Source organism: Geotrypetes seraphini, chromosome 2 (assembly GCF_902459505.1).
Source record: "Geotrypetes seraphini chromosome 2, aGeoSer1.1, whole genome shotgun sequence".
Lineage (NCBI taxonomy): Eukaryota > Metazoa > Chordata > Amphibia > Gymnophiona > Dermophiidae > Geotrypetes > Geotrypetes seraphini.
The window spans coordinates 390,817,609-390,837,426 of record NC_047085.1 but is presented as its reverse complement, the minus strand read 5'-3'; positions in this window follow the sequence as shown (position 1 = coordinate 390,837,426).

The window sequence follows — 19,818 nt, the reverse complement described above, 5'->3', positions numbered from 1 at the left end:
TTCCAATTGAGAATTTGAAAATTGTAAGAGAGGTATTTTTGTGCGTGGGATTTTAAGTTTATCCCATCTTTCCATGTAATAAGAAGGAATAGAGGCCACAGTAGACCAGGTTGCCTTAAATGCTGAGCAGACTGATTTTAAAGATTGAAAATTAGCCATGCCAACTGCTGAGCAAATTGTTAATAGGAATGACAGTTGTTTGAAATGCCTGTATGCAAATGCCAGAAGCCTGAAAAACAAGATGTCAGAGTTAGAATATATTGCACTAAATAAAAAGATAGATATAATAGGCATCTCTGAGACCTGGTAGAAGGAAGATAACCAGGGTACAAATTATATTGCAGTGATAAGGTGGGTCAAATTGGTGGCAGTATATGTTAAAGAGGTACTTGAATTGAACAGACTAAAAATTCTACAGGAACCAAAACACACTTTGGAATCCCCATGTGTAAAGGGGAAAAGGATAGTGATAGGAGTGTACTATTGTCCGCCTGACTAGGATGAACAGACAGATGCTGAAATGTTATCAGAAATTAGGGACACTAACGAACTGGGTAACGCAATAATAATGGGTAAATGAAATAGGGCATGCATGAAATCAAGGACTGCTTTATGGAGCAGCTGGTTCAGGAACTGACAAGAGGCAAAGCAATTCTAGACCTAGGTGCATAAATTGGTGTGGGAGGTATTGGTGCTGGGACAGCTTGATAACAGTGATCATAACATGATCACATCTGATATAATCCTTGGAGTAAGTTCACCCTGGAAATCCTACACAATAGTATTTAACTTTAAAAAAGGAGGCTATGATAACATGAGGAGAATGGTAAAAAAGAAACTTAGAAGAGCAGCTTTAAAGGTCAAAAATTTAGATCATGTGTGGATGTTATTCAAAAAGACAATCCTAGAAGCCCAGACCAGATATTTTCCATGTATTAAAAAAGGAACAAGGCAGACCAAACGGCAGCTGGCGTGGTTGACAAGTGAGATGAAGGAAGCTATTAGAGCTAAATAAAAGAATCTTTCAGAAAGTGGAAGAAGGATCTGACTGAAAATAACAAGAAACAGCACAAGGAATGGCAAATCAAATACAAGGTGCTGATAAGGAAGGCAATGAGAGATCTTGAAAAGAAGATTGCACTGGAAGCAAAAACACATAGTAAAAACTCTCTTAGGTATATTAAAAGCAAGAAGATGAGAAAAGAATCAGTTAGACTGCTAGATGACCAAGAAGTAAAAGGGGTGCTTAGGGAAGACAAGGCCATAGCAGAGAGATTAAATTAATTCTTTGCTTCAGTCTTCACCAAGGAAGATGTGGAGGAGATACCAGTGCCAGAAATGGTATTCAATGCTGATGAGCCAGAGAAATTGAGACAAATCTCTGTAACACTGGAAGATATAATGGGGCAATTTGACAAATTGAACAGTAGCAAATAGCCTATACTTGATGGCATACATCCTAGAGTACTCATAGAATTGAAAAATGAACTTGCAGAGCTATTGTTAGTGATTTGTAATTTACCTTTAAAATCCAGCATGGTACTGGAAGACTGGAGGATGGCCAATGTAATGTCAATTTTTAAAAAGGGTTCTAGAGGTGATCTAGGAAATTATAGACTGATGAGTCTGATGTTGGTGCCAGGCAAAATGGTAGAGACTATTATAAAGAACAAAATGACAGAGCATATACATAAACATGGATTAATGAGAGAGCCAGCATGGATGTAAGTCAAGAGAAATCTTGCCTCATCAATCTACTACATTCTTTGAAGGGGTGAATAAATATGTGGCTAAAGGTGAGCCAGTCGATATTGTGCATCTGGAGTTTCAAAAGGCATTTGACAAAGTACCTCATGAAAGACTTCTGGATTAAGAACTGGTCAATATTCTCAATGGAAAAGAGTAAATAGTGGGGTTCCCCAAGGGTCTGTGCTGGGACCACTGCTTTTTAACATATTTATCTATGATCTAGAGCAGGGGTAGGGAACTCCGGTCCTCGAGAGCCGCATTCCAGTCGGTTTTTCAGGATTTCCCCAATGAATATGCATTGAAAGCAGTGCATGCAAATAGATCTCATGCATATTCATTGGGGAAATCCTGAAAACCCGACTGAAATACGGCTCTCGAGGACCGGAGTTCCCTACCCCTGATCTAGAGATAGGAATAACTAGTGAGATAATTAAATTTACTGGTGGTTAATCATAATTCACATCAAAGCCATTTTCATTCCATGAGTTATGTTTTTGGTTCTCAGAGTCACATCATTTTAATTTAAACTATTGTTTGATTTCATCTCTTCATTTGGTTTTTACTGTATCATTCCTTTATTTATATCAGTGGTTCCCAAACCTGTCCTGGAGGACCCCCAGGCCGGTCGGGTTTTCAGGTTAGCCCTAATGAATATGCATGGAGCAGATTTGCATGCCTGGCACCTCCATTATATGCACATCTCTCTCATGCATATTCATTAGGACTATCCTGAAAACCCAACTGGCCTGGGGGTCCTCCAGGACAGGTTTGGGAACCACTGATTTATATTTTGATTTTCATGTTCAATATTAGGTTAAGTTATGCTTTTCATTTCTGTTTTTTAAGGACACCTGAGGAAGGCAAATTTCATTGACGAAACACAGCCCTTGTAGGGTCTAGCTTCCATTTATTCTGAGATATGTTGTAATTTTGATGTTGCTCGACACAGACTGTTGTACTTCTTGTTGTTAAACATTTTTTTAAAAAACATATCCTGGTGTCTCCAGGAACTGGTTCCACTTTTTGTGACTCTGGACGCTTTCCCTTGTTCTGTGGAGCCTTGGATCCTTCCCAAGGGATTTTGGGCTCGCTGTGTTTCACTGCACGCCCTTACCAGGGCATTTGAGGATTTTGCTGCTAATGAATACCCTGCCAGAGCTGGGACTGGAAACTGATTCTACTATTGCATCAGAAAAGTGGGCACATTGTCCAGAACTATTTAAATGTTTCTCTACTCTAAATTGGAAAAGATATATATGGTGTAATTTGAAGATCACCCATAATGATGAAGCCTGCCTGGTACAATGTGTGTAGCTATAGCAAGATAATTTATACTGTATTCATTTCAGAATAAATAAATCCTTGGGAAAATACAATATTGCATGCAAATCTTGCAACACTATCACTTTACATTACTGGATTTCAAAGCACATACACCTCAACAATAAAATCCCAAAACATGTTCACAATAATTAATAATAATAATTAAAACATGCCCCTTAATACAAAAAATAACAGTAGCCAATTACCCTATAACCCATGTCTACCACCAACTCTTTAATTAGCATTCTTTGCCCCTCAACTAGCTGAAAGCTTTCACATAAAACTTTAATTTTCTCTTTAAATGTTAAATAACCTCTCTTTTAATTCAACTCTAATGACAATGTGTTCCACAACTTAGGCCCCATTGCCATAAATGCTCACGAACAAGATTACAATTTAACATTACCAGGCACTGAGAGGAAAACCTGCTGTGATGAGTGCAGCCTCCTAGAGGGCTCAATAAATCCTGCAAAATACAAGAGACCTCCCACAGAGCACAAAAACCCAAGAAGAGAAGCGGGAAGTGAAGTTCTGTCAAGACTAATGGAGTCAATTTCAAAACTATGCCCAGTGCTTCATTAAGGGGAAAATTCATCAAGCAGCTTTACGGCTTAATGCACCTTCAACATGCATTATGAAATTAGGGCCTTAATCTGTATAGGACACCTGGTCTCAGCAGCCACCTAAGTGGCTTTTGAGAGTCGCACGTGAGCATCCTATATAGAATCACGTCTGTTCATTATAGAATCGCATGTGTCCTAACGGATAGATGGCTAACCCCCCTAACCACCCCAATTCTCTAACTGGCATCCATATCACAGATGCCGTTTAGAGAATTGCATTGCCTCTAAGTTGATCACGGCAAGGGAATCTCCCTGCCGCGATCAGCTGAGTGGCAGTGGCAGGGAAACCCCAAACCAATGCCCACTCCCTCCCACCAACACCCCTGAACTGTCTGTCTATGGCAGGAGGGATGTCCAATCCCTCCTGCTGCAAACCCCTAAACTATCCCCAGCAGGAGGGATGCCCACTCCCTCCTGTCAGCACTCCCAACATCCCCAGCAGGAGGGATGCCCACCCCCTCCTGCCGGCATTCTGGGATGCACTGGGAGTGGCCAAAGACTCCGATTGGCCAGATTCCTAAAGCCACTCCCAACATTTTACTGGCCTACATTTCAGGCCAGTTGCGGCCCTAGGGCCACCTAGGATCACCTAAGGCCACTTCTGGGTGAAACCACACCTATGTAAATGTATGCCATGTAGTTATTTAAACATCTTTGGAGGGGGATGCTTAGCTTGTTTCGATGCCCTGGGGTCATCAGAGTCCAGACCCTGGGGGAGACACTTGGTTTGCGCCTTTCTATTTTCTGCCTGGCATTCCGCTCCATGGGGGGAAAATGGGGGGGGGGAGGGGAAGGGGAAGCTGGTGGGGAGGGCTTGTGGGTGGAGGGAGCTGGGTGACCCTTGGGAGGAGGAATGCTGGTTGTGGCCTAACTCCTGGAAGAAGTTTCACTCTGTTCCAGCTTTTGAAGGCTCTCTGAGGAAGCCAATGGCGAAACGCGTTAGAGCCTCCTGGAGTGAACCTGCTTCCTAACCACCCATGCAAGCTAAGTTTCAGCACATTATTAGAAATACATTTTGCTTATATTATATATATATATATATTTTTGACACCAGTTAAGTTTTTGCACAAGTTTTTCACGGATTTCTTTCTTCCAATGGAGAAGATGCAATGATAGAGCATTGAAACACTTATAGGGGTTTTTCCCCAGTTAGTGTTTTTCATCACCTTCGTTCAAGGTTCTGAGCACCTCTTTGGTTGAAAGTCTTCTCTTCTATACATAAGGAGTTCTCCTTTATTTTGGTTTATTTGTTTGGTTCTATCCTTTGGGAGACTACTTTCTATACTATTGACCCAGTATATTTGATTGGGTTTCCTTCAAAGTATACATAATAATAATAATAACTTTATTTTTGTATACCACATTACCATGGAAGTTCTATGCGGTTAACAGATGAAGAGACTGTACATTACAGCGAAGTTCCCCCTTTTTTTTTTGGCATAGCTACATTTACATTTTCAGCGACACTACATTTGCGGTGAAGTTATTTTTCAGGTCGGTTACTATTGCAGAGAAGTTACATTTGTTGTAAGTTGCATATATATAGCGGAGTTCATACAGTAGTGTTACATACAGCGGTGATATATACTGCGGAGTTCGATAAAGCCGAGCAGAGGCATTAAGTAAGGGGGGTAAAGAAGAAGGGGTGATTAGTTGGATAGGGTGATCCATTTTGTTAAGCCGTTTGGTGGCAGACAGAATTGGAAGAGTCGAGAGACTGGGGTAAGTCAAGGTCTGAGGAGGAGGCAAGGAAGGTGGGGGGGGGGGAGAAGTTAGAGGAATTTATCAAAAAGGTAGGTTTTGATTGTCTTCCTGAACATTTGGTAAGGGGGGAATTGGAGATGAGTGCTGTGAGGCATTTATTCCATTTGCCCGCTTGGAATGCGAGGGATCTGTCAAGGAATTTCTTGTAGAGGCAGCCTTTCAGGGAAGGAAAGGAGAACAGGTAGGTGTTTCGTGTACGAGAGGGGCCAGCGATTTCAAGGTGCTCGGATAGGTAGATTGGGGAAGAGCCTGCTAGGGTTTTGAAGCAGAGGCAGGCGAATTTGAAGATGATCCTTGCCTCCACCGGTAGCCAGTGGAGTTTAGCGTAATAGGGGCTAACGTGGTCATATTTTTTTAGGCCGAAGATGAGGCGGACAGCAGCATTTTGAACTATTCTTAAGCGTTTGATGGTGTTTTTATAGGATCCCAGGTATATGATGTTAGTCTCTATATTTGTAGACCATTTTTTTGAGGCCATACATACCTAAAATCAAATCATTTTTATGTGACTCAGCACATCTCATAAATCTACTCAGTGAAATTGCTGAAGATTTATCAGAGGTAAAATTGGTCACATTAGATATTGAAGCCTTATATACGAATATACCACAATTAATTACTTTGGCTTTTGTGGAGGACACATTAAAAGGAAGAGACTTTGATAGAAGGATCCCAAACAGATTGATTCTGACATGTGCAACCCTTGCACTCACCTAAAACTATTTCGAGTTTCAAGGAAAATATTACCAACAAATAGTGGGTACAGCTATCGGTGTAACAATGGCTCCAGATTTGGCAAATCTTTATGTATCCAACCTTGAGAATATACATCTAGATGAACACCCATTCAAACAAACCATTTTTTACAAACGATACATTGACGACATTTTTATTTTATGGAGAGGAGATGTAGCTCAGTTGGACTCTATTTTCACGTGGTTTAACTCAAGAGACCCACATCTAAAATTTAAAATTCAAATGGATGAAAAGTGCATATATTTTCTTGATCTATATTAACAAAAGGCCAGAGGAGATTCATTACATCGCTTTACAAGAAACCTACGGACAAGAACGCATATTTGCATTACACAAGCCATAATACAACAGCACTCAAAAGGAATCTTCCTTATACACAGTTGCTCAGATTAAAATGTATTAGTACGAATACAGAAGATTTCCAAAGAGATGCACAAGATATGGCACAAAGGTTCTCCAGCAGAGGGTACCCTACTACTTATATCAGAGAAGGGTATCAAAAAGCTAATGTTAGAAATCGTGATGACCTACTTCAGCCAACCACGAGAGTAGCTCCAGACATTGGCATTCACATCTTTCTAAGGACATTAATAAGATCAGATCCAATTGGAAAATTTTGGAGGGTCATCCCTGCTTTCAAAATAAAAATTTAGTGATTGTCCACTCGAGGGATAAAAGCCTGAAGCAGTATTTGGTACCATTAAGATTACCGGATGTCATGCCTACCAACGAAGCATCTGATATAGGACATCAAAAATGTGGCAGATGTTCAGTTTGTCCACACAGTCTTGACATGAAAACATTCATACATCCCATGACTAATCAAAAAATTCAATTTGAAGCATTCATCAAATTATAACACTTGTGGTGTGATATACATCATCTTATGTCCATGCAAGCTGATTTATGTGGGAAAAACGATTAGAAGGCATATACTCACAGTACCCCTCGTTTCTCATTGGTATGAGTTGGAACATACAGTCCAAGATCTCAAATTCTTTGTACTTAAAACATTGGAGAAGAAACCACGTGGTGGAGACATAGATCAGACCCTTTTGAGACCAAATTAATAATTTATTAGAGAACCCAGTGGCATTATCCTATGATACTGTGATATTTGGTATGGATATGAGAGCAAAAACTCAGATTTCTGCGAATAACAATAAATTATTACTAATAATGACAGGGGTTGCCATTCAACAAATCACATATAATTGGAAAGACTGGAGGAGATTAAATTATAACTTTTGGTGGAATTCTTTATGCCATATCTATAAAATGGAAAGATTTACTGCGTTACAAAGGGGATATTTTAAGAAATTTCAGGATGTATGGAAACCATTAACAAAATATTGTCAGGATTAAGTAAAATTATTTCCCTTATGTTTATTAGTTTATGAGGTAGGGAGGGGGGTATTTTATTATTACATATATCATACAATAATGGAGTATATGGTTGGGGGGGATGGGCGAGGGATAGGGAGGGATAGGGATAAGAATATATGTAATATACCAATGATTGTTTATAAGTGATGTATTTATTGTTACTGTGAATGAAAATATTAACACTTAATGTAATTTGTGAAAATGAATAAAGAATTATAAAAAAAAAAAAAAGAGAGAATAGAACAACAATTCATACATGACCTAAACACTGTTCATCCTGATGGTTTGAACACAGAAGCAGATTATAGTGTGTTTCTATGATGTTCATGTATCACGTTTCAAGTTTATTAGGATTTTATATACCGCCTATCAAGGTTATCTAAGTGGTTTTACAATCAGGTACTCAAGCATTTCCCCTGTCTGTCCCGGTGGGCTCACAATCTATCTAATGTGTATGTTTGATTCAGATTTATTACATATCATTAGTAAGAGTTAACTGATAAGTGTTCACATATGGCACAATAAGGAGAAACCTTTTCTGCAGCAGTGCAGCCATATTTGGTAAAGGGCTTATAGCGGAAGTATTAAGCATTGAGATGATAAGACTAATAGAATAGTATTTACATATGGCATAGCAAGTATAAGCCATTTTGTCAGTGGTGTAGTTAAACTTTTGTTTCTATAACAAACATATGCAGTGTTAAAATCAATGGCAAATGTGTCATTTCATAACATTATATTATTTCTATATTACTCAGTTCTAGGCGGTCATAATTTTAAATATAACATACCTTTTATTAATTCAATAACAATTTAAGATTTACTCTTTTCCTTCATTTTTTCACATATTCCTTATTGATATCTTATACATAATGGGGCTCATAATCGAAAGAGAAAAACGTCCAAAAACCGGCCTAAGTCGGCACTTGGATGAACATTTCTCAAAAACATCCAATTGCTGATCATAAAACCGGGTTTTGGACGTATTTCTAAACGATCTAGGCCTTCATAGTGCCGCCCAACGTCCAAAGCTAAACGCGGCGTTTCGGGAGGTGTGTCGAGGGCGGGAGTTGGGCAGGACGTGGGCTGGCTTAGACTTAGTCATACAGCATTTATAACCGAAAGTTTTACAACAGAGCCTAGACAGAACTTGGATGTTGTGACTTAGACCATGTAAAACATGGTCTAAGTCACAAAAACCCACCTAAAGTCACCAGATAAGCACTGCAAACACATAAAACAGACCCCCCACACACTACCCCAGAGATCACCGACCCCCGCCATAAAAATATTAATCACATCTTTAAAATTCAGCCTCCAGACCATCATCACCTGGCCACTTGGCATAGGAAAGCCTAGTCGTCCAGCACAGAGGCAGCTTAAGTCGTCTTAGGGGTGGGTTAGGGACCCATGGAGAGGAGGAACCATGCCCATAAGCCCCTGTAATCACTGAATTGATACTTAAACATGTGCACTCCCCTATACACCACTAAAACCCTTTTTTACTGGCATATAAGTGGCTCCTGCAGCCATAAGGGCTATTGGGGTGGTAGATAAGTGGGTCTAGGATTCTGGAGGTGGTTTGGGGGGCTCATCATGACCTATAATGGAGCTGTAGGGAGGAGAAGACATGGCACCCTTTTTGTGAAGTTCACAGCAGTGCCCTGTAAGGTACCCCACTATTTAGGTGGCATGTCTGGGTGTACAGTCCATCACTTTGCAGACCCCTCCCACGTCCAACAGGGCTTGTTCTAGGCATTTTGGACTTGGACAGAAAGTTGGACGGAAATGTGGTATAAAGATAGATGATTTAGTGGCTTGGACGATCAGATCGGCAGGACATATAATTAGACAATTTTCAAAACGAAAAAGTTGGACGTATCTTTCGAAAATGTGTCTTAAGGTGTTTTTTACTTTGGATGACTTCTGAGTTGGATGTAAACGGACTTAGACGTCCCTTTCGATTATGCCCCTCCACGCATTTAGCCAAGCCATATTATTCAGTTCTTTTTTCAAAAAAACACCTTTATATTCTAGAGAGGTTCATAGCTTCCCAGCACTGTATGTTTTTATAGTATTTAGAGAACCTATTCTTCTGGACGCCATTTCTACATAATGTAGGGAAGTAGTTATTTAAATACACGTTAACATTGAGCCTCCTATTCCAGAAGGCATTTTACGTCACTTACGTAAGCAGCCCCTTATAACAAACGTTGTAGCACATGCACACACTTTGGCGCTTCATTTGTGAAGTCGATACACGCCAACACGGTAAGCCTTTTTTATTCATCTCTATACAGTCTTTTAAAAGTTTTTACCCACAGGTTTTAAAGACAGTTTTCACTTTGGCTTTCAGCATCTGTCAAATGTTTTTTTTCTCTTGAAAATTGGTAGCGCTGGTCGCAGTGTGTCATGAGGTCCATGGTGGTATCTTTTCCATTTTAAATGCATTTTCATGTTTCAAACGGCAATGCCTTCTAATCACCTTAGGTCTTTAGAGCCATTCGTGAATGTCGAGAATTTCATTCCTGCTTAAATTTTTGTATGCTGGCAGTTTTTGTTGAATTGAGGCTCTTATATATTTTTAGTTAGCATTACAGTCTGTTGGGTATATTAGATTTGATAATTACATCATTATTATGCGCAAACATTTTGATTACATAGAATGGCAATCAATTAAGATAGTCAAATATACACTATTAAAGTAAATCTTTGTATATACTAGTTCCTTTTGATGATAGCAAATTATATGAAAGGTTTTATTCACACATTAGGTCCATAACACATACTGTATTTATTTAACTAAGTGCAATTAACTCTTCATTGTACAGGGTTATAATTCACTCTATAATATTGATGCAAATTAGTTAAAGTAACCCAAAATTAAAGTATATTAATTTTGCCCTGAGTGTACCCTTTTATATTTACACAGGTTTTTAATCGCTGACATATTAGATATTTTATGATATGTGTTTTTATAATGTCATTTTTTAATCAATTATGTTTCAAGTATCAGGTGTAGAGTTTAATTTATAAATGATGCTCTCTGTTTATTTGATGCTTGTGAACTCTGATGAAGCCTTTTAATATGGTTATTCCATTTTCTATCTTGGTATGCCCATCTACATGATAACTCATATTTTAAACTCCTAATTGATTTATTTTTAAATGTTCCTATACTTTTAAAAAATACCTTTTTAGCATACAGTGGTTTTAAAACATGTTCTCATAATATGCTATAACGTGGTTTCATAAAGTTTTTATCATGTGTTATAATATTTTTTTATAATATGCTATAATGTGTTTTCATAAAGGTTTTTGTAATGTTGTTTCTGTAATCAATCATGTTTTATGTACTAGGAAAAGGGTTCAATTCATAAATGATGCCCTCCGGCCTCTTGAAGTTAGTGCACTTCGATGAGACCTTTTAATATGTGTATTACGTTTTCCATCTTGGTATGACCATATGTATGATCCTTTACATTTTAAATCTTTAATTGATTAATTTTTGAATGACCCTATATTTAACTCGCATTAAAAAAAAACTTTTTTAGCACATAGTGCCTAGTGGTTACACAATCCATTGAATATATCAACTAAGCAAATAAGTGCTGTCACACTGTCCATACTTAAGTTTTTTAAGCACTTATTTAATAAATTAATTACTGTATGAGTTCATTCATTTGATTACTCATTTTAATTAGTTCATCTGTTTGATCACTCATTTTAAACTTTTTAATTGATTAATTTTCAGATGATTCTATGATTAATTTTCACATGATTTCATTATTAATTTTCAAATTAATTTTGGGATGATTTTATAATTAACTTTCTAATGAATGGGTTTTGGTCTGTTTTTCTAAACCTTTTTAACAAAACCTTTTTTAGCATACAATGTTATGCATTCTAAACATACATTGATTATAACGGCCAAGTGAAAATGTGCTGATATATTGTTGTTATTGTTTTTATTTAAACTTTCCAAACTTTCACTCAATTAATCAATTACAGTATCAATTCATCTGCACGATCTCAAAATTTTTTTTGACTTATTAGGCAAATTTGTCTTGTTCATTGGCATTTCATTTTTTGGATTAACAACCTGTTTTTTGTATTTGGATGACAAGCTTTTTATCACAATGAGCAGTTTATATTGATCAAAAAAGTACTCTAATGCACCAAATTAGTCATTTGTTGTTTTATGTTTTTTGTGATATACATACATTTTATGCAAAAGTATTGATTGTTTATGATAAATATTAATTCACATGTATATTCTTTTATGTACTCTTCAGTTTGATAATGTCCCCTGAGGAAGGCGACGCTGTCATCGAAACTTGGATCCTAGTTGGGACTTTGTTTTTATACATTTTAATTGTTTATCATCAGATAAAAGACTCATGACCATCAGTTGGCTGTGACATCTCCAGTGCCTCTTTTTGCTGTTTTCTTTATGAGGAAAACCCCAATTTTTCCTCCTGGTACATCATGTATGGACTGCAGATGGACATCTCTGTACCCCTCAGAAGGGAATCATCAACCACCACCACTTATGCCTCTTAGTGGTCACGGATCCAGCAACTTTGGGGACTTCGAGCTTTGGTCCTTCCTCTCCCTGGGATGCTCCCATCTACTCCACTTCTAGGGCTGCATGCCAGTTCTTCAGTGCAAGGGCAGGTGGAGTTACAGTATCAATCTTGCACGGTCCTGTAATCTGAGTCCAGCTGTACTCCTTCAGCTTGGCCTCTTCTTCCTCACTGCTGGAAATCTTTGATGCTTCATGAAGCATTTCATCTATGTACCTCTCATTTTCACAGATGCTTCTCGGTCTTGTCACTTCCTCCCTAAGTTCCTTTACTTCATGAGGGATTCAAGCTGAAGATGGCTTGCATAATGAACAACTCCTTTGCTTGGGTAACATTTTCATTCTGCACAGAGAAAGAAGCTGTAACCTGAACAATAACATTGGTGGCATTATCTTACATAAGAACATAAGAACAGCCTTACTGGATCAGATCAAAGGTCCATCATGCCGAGTAGCCCGTTCTCATGGTGGCCAATCCAGGTCACTAGTACCTGGCCAAAACCCAAAAAGTAGCAACATTCCATGCTACCGATCCAGTGTAAGCAGTGGCTTGCCCCATGTCTTTCTCAATAACAGCCTATGGTCTTTTCCTCCAGGAAATTGTCCAAACCCTTCATAAAACCAGCTACGCTCTCTGCTCTTACCACAACCTCTGGCAATGCGTTTCAGAGCTTAACTATTCTCTGAGTGAAAAAATATTTCCTCCTATTAGGCTCACATTTTCCACCATGAATGTATTGGTTAGAGTGGCTTATGGGCCTGGGTCCTCCTCTCTATGGTTCACTAGCTCCCTCCTTCCCGATGACTTAAACCAGCTCTGTGCAGCTCTACTAGGCTTTGCTATGCCAGATGCTGATGTTCCAGAGGCAGGTATGTACATTTTTATTCTGAACTTTGTAAGGGTGTGATGGGGTCAGTGAACATGGAGGGACGTGTGTGGGGGTCTTTATTTTTATTGTTCCTTCATTCTTTTATGTATGTTTTATTGTAAGCTGCCTAGGAATAGGTGGCCTATTATTGTTTTAAATAAATTGTTTACATTGTTAATTTGCAGTGGTTATCTGGTCACTTTGGACACTTTTGGACACTTATACCTGTGTTGACATCATCTAACTCACAACATATAAGTTTAGTCTAGGCAGTCTCGTCAAACATTTGATTATCCCTGCAGGACGACTAAGTCTAGGTCGGCCCACATCCCACCCTAACCTCTCCTCTAGAAACGCCCCTTTCAGCTCTGGGCACACAGTGGGATTCAGAGGCCTAAAATGTTCCTTGATACATCCAAAAGCCGTTTCAATTATCAGCACTTGGACGACCTTTTAGGACAACCAAGTGCTGACTGTGGTTGCAGAAGTACTCGCACCTGATGAAAAAAAAAAAGAAGGAAAAACAGAAAAAAAATTCTACCAAAGCAATGCCCTGTTTTTAATTGGCCGAAATGCCTATAAATCAAAAGATCAGCCTTGAAGTGGATGGGACCTAGGAAGGGTGGGAGGGAATTAAACACTTAACAGAGACTGCTCAGCTGTTCTCTGTGACGCTCAAAATCCTAACATTTAGGTGTCCCCAATTTGTGCCACGATTTTCTATGCCTAAAGTTAAGTATTAATATCAGAGCCTTATAGCAACTGATTCACAAAGAGGTGCCTAAGTCAAAAACATGCCCATGATCTGACCCCTAACCACACCTACTTTTAGTATAAGCACTTTGAGCTAGGCACCTACTTTTTTACAGAATCAAGTTTTTCAAGTTACTACTACTTATCATTTTTATAGCACTGAAAGGCATACGCAATGCTGTACATTTAATATTCAATAGACAGTCCCTGCTCAGAAGTGCTTACAATCTAATATTGTCAGACAGACAGGAAATCTTAGGGTTGTGGAGTTTCTGGTAGAAGGAATGATACAATGGATATAGGTATCTAACAGAGCATGACATATTGACTAGCAGCCTATTCAATGCATACAGCGTGGCAAGAAAGAAGGGATGGAGTCTGGAGTTGGGAGTGGAGGTAAAGTGTACAAATATCTCCCATCACTCTAACCTCCTCCCAACGTGTTCCCAATCAACACCTTCAGAAACACCCACCTATAGTATCTCCTTGTCTGTGATTTAGAAGGTACTGTAACCCTTCTACACTACACCTGATCTAACTTGATTCAATCGATATATAATATCTCCTGTGATATGTATTATCTTCTGTGACATGTATTATCCTCTGTGTTATGTACCATTCTGTTAAATTGTTGTATCATAATTCTACTGTTCCTGAAATCTACTCTTATCCTGTAATGTAATTCTACTGGAATTGCCCAGACATCTTCTATATTGTAATCCGCCTAGAACCGCAAGGCACAGGCGGAATAGAAATCCCTAATGTAATGTAATGTAATGTAATGTAATAAGAGAGACTTATCCAATGAATGGAGTACACGGGGGGGCATAGGAGGAGATGAGTAAGGAGAGATATTCAGGGGCTACAGAGAGAATGCACTTGCAAATCAGCAAGAGGAGTTTGAACTCTATTTGGAAATGGATGGGGAGCCAATAATATGACTTGAGAGGGGGTGGGTGGTGAAATGTGAGTATAGTGGCTTTCATGGAATATGAGTCTTGCAGCAGCATTTTAAATGGAGTCAAGGAATGAGAGGCGGATGAACGGGAGACCTGAGAGAAGTATGTTGCAAGTAATCTAAGTGAGAGGTGATGAGAGCATACATAAGGGTTTTGGTAGTGTGCTCAGAAAGAAGAGGTTGAATTTTGGTAATATTATAGAGGAAGAAGTGACAGGTTTTAAAGGTTTGTTGGATCTGAGCGGAAAAGGAGAGAGGGGAGTTGAAGGTCACCCTGAGTTTGCGAGCTGACGAGACAGGGAGGAGGAGAGTGTTATACACAGAAATAGAGAACAGCGGGAGGGGTAAGGTGAATTTAGGTGGGAAGATAAGGAGTTAGGTTTTAGCCATATTCAGTTTTAGATGGTGGTGAGTCATCCAAGTAGCAATGTCGGACATGCAGGCTAAGATACAGGTCTGAATTCCTGTAGAGATATCAGGTGTGGAGAGGTAGATCTGGGAGACATCAGCATTGAGGTGATATTGAAAACCATGGGAGATCAGCGTACTGAAAGAGCGAATATATATGGAGAAGAGGAAAGGACCCAAGACAGAGCCTTAAGGTACACCAATAGACAATGGGATGGCAACAGATAATACCCTTCTCTTCCGCTGCCAACTCCAGACTCTGTCCCTTTTTTCTTGTGGCAACGTATGCCTGCAACAGGCTGCCTGAATCAATACGTCATACTCCATCTCTGGCAGTGTTCAAATCCAAGCCAAAGGCCACTTTTTTTTGAAACTACCTTGAACTCTTAACTCCCACTCACAGCTGTCAGATACCTATACCCACTGTATCATATCCTCTACCATAATCTCCCCAACCCTGAAATGTCATGTCTAAATTAGATTGTAAGCTCTTCTGAGGAGGGACTGTCTATTGTATGTTAAAATGTACAGCGCTACGTACGCCTTTCAGTGCTATAGAAATAATAAATAGTAGTAGTAGTAGTAGCAATTATGACCAATTAAGCATATTCTAAGGTGTTGAGTGCCAATATCAACACCAATTAAGCTTATTAAGTTAGGCGCTGTTATCGGCGCCTAATTAGGCAGACTTTATAGAATCAGGGCCAAAGTGTATTTGGAAATGCCCACCTCCTTGAGGATGCACCCAATGAAAAGTTTGAAGATAGGCTGGAGGGGTGGATGTTGTTGATTCACACTAATCAGCAGTGTCGAAGTCTCACATACAATCCAAAGTACTTCCACTTAAAATTTAGGGAAGACCACAATCCATTTGCTCGTTCATCTTGTCTTAATATCACTGGAGGCGGGCTACTTTTCTATTGCCCACCCTTTATAACAGAACCTAGACATTTAGAGCTAACTTTTTTTCGGTTAAACTACACCTTTTGGTGGGAGTCTCTGTGTCACATCTTTAGAATGAAATGTATTATGGCCATACAGCAGGGACATTATAAGAAGTTTTTGGATATTTGGGTTTTTGGATATATGTTATGTCGCTGCTGCACTTAGGTGCTCAAACCTACACCAGATATTTGGTTGGCCTATGTTCAAGTGCCTAAATTCTATATTTTATAATGAAACAAGCTCCCTAATTCTGTAAAAAGTGTCAAAAATTGTAAGTGCCATTTTGGTCATATTCCAAAATTGTGTGCACAATTTAATTTATTTACAAGCTAATTGCACCAATAATTGGTATTTGAACAAGCAATTATTGGTGTTCATTAGAATCAAGGGTTACACCCATCAATTTACACATGGAATCCGTGCCTAAATTTTACACGTGAATCAAAAAGGGACTGTAGAAATGGGTGGGGAATGGGTGGATCGGGTGCTTTCCTTTAAATTATGCAATTACAGAATTAGGGCCTCTATGCCTAAATTTAGTCATGTTTCCTGGGAATAAGCACTATTAACATAACATAAACATAAAACTTTATTTTAGGCCACTGAGCCTTAGAGTTCACAGTGGCTTACAAAAGAGTCAAGCTGTACAAAAAAAGTGAAAATATAAGGGCTCCTTTTACTAAGCTGCGATAGCGGTTTTAGCGCGCGCTAGACGCTAACTCCAGCATTGAGCTGGCGTTAGTTCTTGCCATGTAGCGCAGGTTTAGCACGCGCTAAAATTCTGCACGGGCTAAAAACGCTATCACAGCTTAGTAAAAGGAACCCTAAATCTGACATCATCAAATTGTCACAACCCCCGAGCTCCTGAAATGCGCAGCGAGCCTGGGCCACAGCGACCAATACTATTCCTAGCACGTTCCATCCAGCTAGGGAATCCTTCAGGCGCCCTAGGCATTAGCCTAGGGTGAGAACAGCAAGAAAAATAACCACAGTGAAAGCAGGTAAGGAATTCACACACACAGAAAAGTGCAGGAATGCAGATAGCCTTTTTATTCCTGACCCCGAGTCAGGTTGCTCTCCGGTTCTTTGAAGACTGTAATATTTTCCAATACAGTAGTGCAAAAAACAAAACATGCAATGTTGGGCCAACCTGGCCACACTGGTTTCACAAATGTCAGAATGGCTCTTATTTTTAAAGTCAAAAGAAAAAGAAACACAAAATCAAAATTATGGCTGGATTTCAGTCTTTATAACTCAGTCCTCTTCACCAGCCTTAATGGGTAAAGGTAAGTTCATCAATGCTCTCTTTCCTGGGAAAGAGCAGTAAAGCAAAATACACAAGTTCTTGTAGCTTGAAGAATAATCTTTTCATAAGCTCAAAAGGTAAACTGCTAAAGCTAGGGAACTCTGGCACTGGCTGACTGCAGCTAAGGAACTTATACAGACAGAGCTCTTCCATGGCTGACTTCCCTGCAGCTGACTTCCCTGACTTCCATGAGCTCTTCCCTGCAGTAGCTTATCAGTAGCTAATGAGTCTCCAGCTGTGCAGAGAGGAGCGTAAGGAAAAGGCTCCCTAGTTAAATGTTCAAGTAGTTTAAGGCAATAACAATGTAACAGCAGGCTTCAGAGGTTAGCATTGAAAGTTAGACAATTCTGCTGTACACAAAAAATAAACTCAGTCCCAAGACTTCAGCAAAAAAAAACAACCAGGTAAGAAAAAGTATCAAATACTTCCCACCTTTCAGCTTGTGTCCATAACTTCTAACCTCTCACTAGACTCACTGGGCAAACCAATAATAGGTTCACAGCTTTCCCACTGCTTCTCAATGGTGGGTTCAGACTCTTCTGAAATGTCCACCATCTCACACTCTTTTCCCAGCTCATCAGCATTCAGCTGGGGAGAGAAATCATGCTGCCTTTCAGGATCACGTTCCCAGCTTCTCTGCTCCTCCTCCTCTCTGGGTTTCAGCTGCCTCGTTTTAACAGCCTCCAAGCCGCCCCTCCCTGCTCTGAAGAGGGGGAAGATAGAAAGCTCCCTCTGCAGCTGTGTCTGCTTACGTGATAGCTTCCTGCCAGTTCTCTGGCTTTCTGGGAGCTGTAGTTTTCTGGCTCCTGAGTTCTTATGTGAGCTAATAGCAGGCTTGCTGGAATAACCTGCCGCTGGCCTGGACTCTCCCTGGCAGTCACTGTCTGGCTCATCAATGTCAATGCAAGGGAAGTCAGCACTTTCATACTCGGCAGAGCCAACCCGTTCAGGTCTCCTGCATAGGGGCTTACTGTTCTTCCTAGTTAAACCTGAGACAAAGCTAGGAGGAGAGCTAGATTTGTCACAAAATACAGTACTAAATCAATTTACAATCACTGATGCCCCAGAAATTTAGTAAATAAATCCATTTTAACATGCACCTAATACTTAAATAAGGAGAAACACAGACTCTCATTGAGCTATTTCATGAGAAAGCATACAACTCAAATATTTCTTGTGTGCACTACCTTTTACTGAAGCAAAAGCAAAACAACTGGTCCTTCACAAACTCTGGGTTGCTGAATTAAAAATGAAATGTTCCGCCAAATAACTAGGCAAAAGACAATTAAGAAATTTATAACAAAAACATCCTAGTTTAAAAATTATCTAGCCTGTTTTGAACATAATAAGATATTACAATCAAACTTTCGTAAATTAAAAATCAATCTTCTGACTCAGTCTTAATATTGTTAATAGTTTAAACTGGCCATTTAGATATATGATATTACAATAATCTAACAGTGAGAGAATCAAGACTGAACAAGAATTTGAAAAGCTGACTCTCTTCAAAATATGATCTAATAGATCATAACTTCAAAGAACAAAAAAGCTATTTCAAACTACTGATTCTACCTGATCTCCCATAGTTAAATTTCTATCTAAAAGCACCTCAAGAATTCTAATAGTAGGAAGTATCTGATACAATTCACCATTCAGTAATAAACTCTCTATTATGCATTTAATAGGGATGGCATAAATAAAAATTTAGTTTTCTGAGGATTAAGAACCAATTTAAATTCCTTTGTACAGTTTTCAACTCTAGACATAACCTAGGTAATTAACATAACTTGATCAGATGGTTCTTTGTCAATAGGACCATCTGATCAAGTTATGCTAACCATACCTAACTTTAAGCATAGCTTATAGAATAGTGGTTTTTTTCTTTTTTTTAATATCTTTATTCATTTTTAAGCCAAAAATAAGTGCAACATATTATACAATCATATTACACTATAATAGCACTTATATTAAATTAAAATTGTAATCTTTAACAAATATATATATCCCCCCATCTACATATTCAAAAATTGCACTCAAAAATTGAGATTTAAAAATATTTTCTAACCCCCCTCCCACCCACCCACCCTGGACGTACATGATCAAGGGGCAAAATCAACAATCACTCTTTGCAAAATTTTGTCAATGGCACCCAAATATCCAAAAACTTCTTATAATGTCCCTGCTGTATGGCCATAATACATTTCATTCTAAAGATGTGACACAGAGACTCCCACCAAAAGGTGTAGTTTAACCGAAAAAAGTTAGCCCTAAATGTCTAGGTTCTGTTATAAAGGGTGGGCAATAGAAAAGTAGCCCGCCTCCAGTGATATTAAGACAAGATGAATGAGCAAATGGATTGTTTATATTCACTTACCCACAAATTACAACAGATG